At 40.0% G+C, this 4,623-nt stretch overlaps 1 pseudogene; it reads right to left on the bottom strand.

Moving 5' to 3' along the window:
- LOC102728421 (ubiquitin-like-conjugating enzyme ATG3 pseudogene) overlaps positions 1 to 2,348 on the bottom strand; it is a 2,561-nt pseudogene extending 213 nt beyond the window's left edge.
- Positions 2,349 to 4,623: the final 2,275 nt, after the last annotated feature.

The following is a 4,623-nucleotide window of genomic DNA, read 5'->3' as shown; positions in this document are numbered from 1 at the left end:
TTTTTTTTTTTAAAGATTTTATTTATTTATTTGAGAGAGAGTGAGAGAGAGAAAGAGCACAAGAGTGGGGAGCAGGAGAGGGAGAAGCAGACTCCCCGCCGAGCAGGGAGCCCGATGCGGGACTCGATCCCGGGACTCCAGGATCATGACCTGAGCCGAAGGCAGTCGCTTAACCAACTGAGCCACCCAGGCGCCCTCTGCCCCTCTTTCTGCAACAGTCTTAATGATTTTCTTCACCACCTGGGCATGCCTGCATGGGTGAACTGAACACAGAGGAGGTAGGTGATGGGAGATGAGGGTGATTTTCAATGGTCACCATTTTCCTCATATGATCTTGACTGATGTTTTCATACACGTGTTCAGCTGGTAAAGGCTGCCTTTGCTCATCATAGCCAAGCAACCATAGTCTCAGTGTCTGGTAATATTTATCTAAGTGATATAAAGGTCCTAAGTTCTGGTTTGGAAAATAGCATCCTCACCACCAGCATCAGTTTTAGCTTTAGAAGCTTCTACTATTTCCCTTGTGTCTAAGGTAGCCTCATCTGTTTCCAACAATCCATTCATTTCATATACTTCCATATCTGCAGCTTTTCTTCCACCTTGCTCTTCCTCCTCTTCACATACTGCTGAGCAATCTTGAAGTCTTATACAGTCATTGTTTTCCAGTGTAATCTCCTTAACTGCTTCAGTTATTCCTGCAATACCTGTGTTATGGTAAGTATCTACCCATCCCCCATCACCATCATCTTCAATGGTAGCTTCTAATTCATCTGAATATTCTGTGTGCACCGCTCTTGCATGGCACATTTTTGGTGACCAAAAATTTTTTTCCTGTTGGTAGGTATGCCTTCACTTTCAATTCTTCGCCTGTAGCCCATTGCCATGTTGGATAGTGGTGGACTAAGTGATCTGTAGCTGCCACAAACTCTTCTGGGGTGATAACACCTGTTTCCTTAAACTTTGGTTCTTTGAGGACCTGGGTCAGGTACTCAGCCATTTCCAGTGTCTTTCTGAAATAGCCATTTAAAAAAGTCAGAGAAGTGTCAGATCTAGATCTAGATCTATCTATCTACACACACACGTATATATAAGACATGCATATATATATATACACACACACACACACACACATATATACACACACACACATTTATATCACTAAAATAATGTTATCTTTTTATAGATACTGATAATGAAGTTCAAAGAGGTTAAGTGATGTCACGTAGTTAACAAATGGCTGAGGGCAGACTTGAAATCTCCACACTGAGAGTTCTTTCTACTGTACTGCTCTGGATTGTCACAGCCAATATTAACAAGTGCCTGTGCCCTTTACCAAGCATTTTCATCCTTATTACAACTCTATGAGATTAACAGATCCACACCACAGTGGCAGCAATACATAAAGTGGAGTCTTCTGTCTCCTAACTTGTATCCCACACTCTAGGAATATCCTGAGTTCATGCAGAAGTAGCCTTGGATTTGCACTGAAACTTTGCATGATAGGTGTGGAATTGATGAGTAAGGGATTGCCATTTACAAGGTGCATTGTGATGACAGTGTAAATGCCATCAGCAAGATCTGGGCCAAAATAATTAGTATGGAATACATCAGAATGACAGCCACCTTCTATGGGCTCAACTTTTTGAGGGTATGTGCCTAAATGAAACTCATCTCATTTCTTCCCTGGGGTTGAATTTTAAGAGCACACAGAATGAGGGTGTTCATTGAGAGTATGATTTAAGGTACCTACAGGAAAAGAAGGGAGACCAGAGGAGAAGGGAACAAACAATATTCAAGTTCCAAGAACTTAGAAATGTAAGAACATAGGGCAAATGAGAGAATAATAATAATATAATATTTATGGTGATGATGATAGAGAAAGAGAAGGATCCAGTGCATTCACAGATATGTTTCTGTTTTAAATCGTCTGCTCATTTTTGACCTAGGATTTTCCTTCTGGTAGTTAAGATGCATTTAAAGTATTAGCCTTTGGTTTCTACAATGTACATGGTTGGCCCCATGTGACTGTGGGTGTTAGACTCACTATGATGAGAACAGGGCCATGGCACCCCTCATACTCTATTCCCCAAAGGAAAGCAGGTCTGGCTGTCTTCCACTGGAAAACATATCCCTCACAGAATGAGTTCATTTTAGCTGTCAGCTATGGAGTATCTAAGAATCTCTGTATGCATGCAACATTGCCAGCAAGATGCCCACCCACCTCCACTGGGGATAAGAATCCCCAGTGGGGGGAAAAAGGCTGCTTCCAAGTGAGTGAAGCAGCTGTTGTCTTACACAGAAATGTCAAAAGCACAAGCAAATTTTTCATCACCAATTGGCGGTGTCATGGCCAGTGAAATACTTTGTGGTTTTTATGTGGTTTGGGGAGAAGCAACTGGCTTTGTGAGGTTTAAGTTATAGATATAAATTATATAACTGGAACACTAAACCCTGGGTTTGAATTCATTTTATTGCTAATGATAGGATTTGAATCTGAGATGTGGTAGGTGGGATTAAATTAGCCACACCACACACCTTTGAGATGTTAAAAATTATTTTGCTATCTTCTTAAAAAATTTTACCTTTTAGTTACATTTTTCTTAGTAGTTAAATGAATATAAATATGTTAAATGAATATAAAAATGTGTAGAATTTTATCATATGTTTCTATTAGCTAAAATATTGCCATTACCCAAAATAAGTCTCTAAATATAAAAACATTGTTTTCCAGGGGCGCCTGGGTGGCTCAGTCATTAAGCATCTGCCTTCTGCTCAGGTCATGATCCCGGGGTCCTGGGATCGAGCCCTGTTTCAGGCTCCCTGCTCTGTGGGAAGCCTGCTTCTCTCTCTCCCACTCCCCCCTGCTTGTGTTCCCTCTCTTGCTGTGTCTCTCTCTGTCAAATAAATAAATAAAATAAAAACAAAACAAAACAAAACAAACAAACAAAAACATTGTTCTCCAAATGCAAAGAAATATAAACTATATGCCACTGTGTTTATATTGACTTTCCATTTGCTGGTATGTTTATTTCCCCACCCACCTGTAACCTACTCTTTCATCTGTGCATCCACCCATCATCTAACAGCTATTGATTAAGCCTGTCTATGGCTGATATACTGTGTTAGACATCATAGGACACTGAAAGCAATATAACTTCTATTTCCTCTCTTCTAGAAGCTTCAAATCATTTGACAATTCATTTGTGACATGAAGAGGAGTGAGCCACCCTACCATTGCATCAGTAATCTTTAAACAATAAGGAAAATGAAACAAGTGTTGTCTCCCACCCTGCCCACCAAGACACAGATACCAAGCCTTGCCACAGATGCAGTGCTGACCTTTACGTCCTTTTTAAGACAAGCTCTGTTTATGTACCTGATAAATGACAACAAAATGTATATGAGCTTAGAGTACATAAAACTGTAAGTTAGCTGTGATTTAGATTATGAGAAAATAGATGAAAGCTCAATATAAAGGAATAAAATCTAATGTAACATATGATGCCTTTATGGACCACACTGTAAACATCTTTGGCATTTGCCTTGATCTGCCTGATTATGTGACAGAAGTAACAAAGTAACTCAGCAGTTGTCTTGGTCCATTTGGGCTGCTGTCACAGAAATACCTTAGACTGGGTGGCTTAAACAACAAAAACTTATTTCTCACAGTTCTGGAGGCTGGGCAGTTCAAGATCCAGGTGCTGGCAAATTCAGTATCTGGTAAGAGTCCTCTTCCTGGTTTATGAATGCCTATCTTTTTGCTGTGTCCCCACATACTGGAATGGATGAGAGAGCTCTTTGGGGCCTCTTCTATTTGGGCACTAATCTCTTTAATGAGGTCTCTCCCCTCATAACCTAATCATCTTGCAAAAGCTTCACCTCTTAATACCATTACACTGGGGGTTTAATCTTCAACTTTCGAATTTGGGAGACATTCAGTATATAGCAGTAGTTAACATGTGTCATTTATAGTAAGTTATTAAAAACTGTTTTTGAAATTGTACCTGGAGTTGGGATATTTTGAGTTGGAAGCTTCCTCAGTGATGATCTACCTCAAGACCCCATTTTGCAGGTAAAGAAACAGAGGCCAAATAGATCATCTAACTGGCTGGGAGAGGACCCCTCCTATCTGGGTCTTCAAACTCCAAGTCAGAGCTCTTTGCACTCTGCCTCTTACAAAGTTTTTATGTGAGATGTTTCACTGCCAACAGCTAATAATAGGACCAATTTTAGCCTAAGTTAGGGTAGAAGAATCTTGTTTTAAAAATCATCCTTAAACATTTTTTTCCTTTCTCTACCTTCCTCAACCCCCTTTCTGGTTCCTTTTTGCTTCCCTTGTCTTGTTTCCCTAATGGGACATCTAGTACCCTCATATCAATTTGCATTGCAAATGTTCTCTTATCCTCCATTTAACTCTTTCTCATCAACATGGTTTTTTAACCCAAGTAAAAGTTCTGATAGGATTCCCAGGTTACCTTGGGATAAAGCAACAGAAAGTTTTGGCTAATGGGAGGTTGAATCTTGGTTTGTCTTATTCTACCAATTACAGGGGTAAAATGGCTGTATATTTTATTTAGTCTACCACAGGCCTTGGACTCAGCATGAGTGAACACAAACATCAAT

This window comes from Leptonychotes weddellii, chromosome 13, assembly GCF_054177405.1.
Source record: "Leptonychotes weddellii isolate Sample4059 chromosome 13, ASM5417740v2, whole genome shotgun sequence".
In the NCBI taxonomy this organism is placed as follows: domain Eukaryota; kingdom Metazoa; phylum Chordata; class Mammalia; order Carnivora; family Phocidae; genus Leptonychotes; species Leptonychotes weddellii.
The sequence above is the reverse complement of the archived record's forward strand: the minus strand, read 5'-3'. Positions and strand labels throughout refer to the sequence as shown.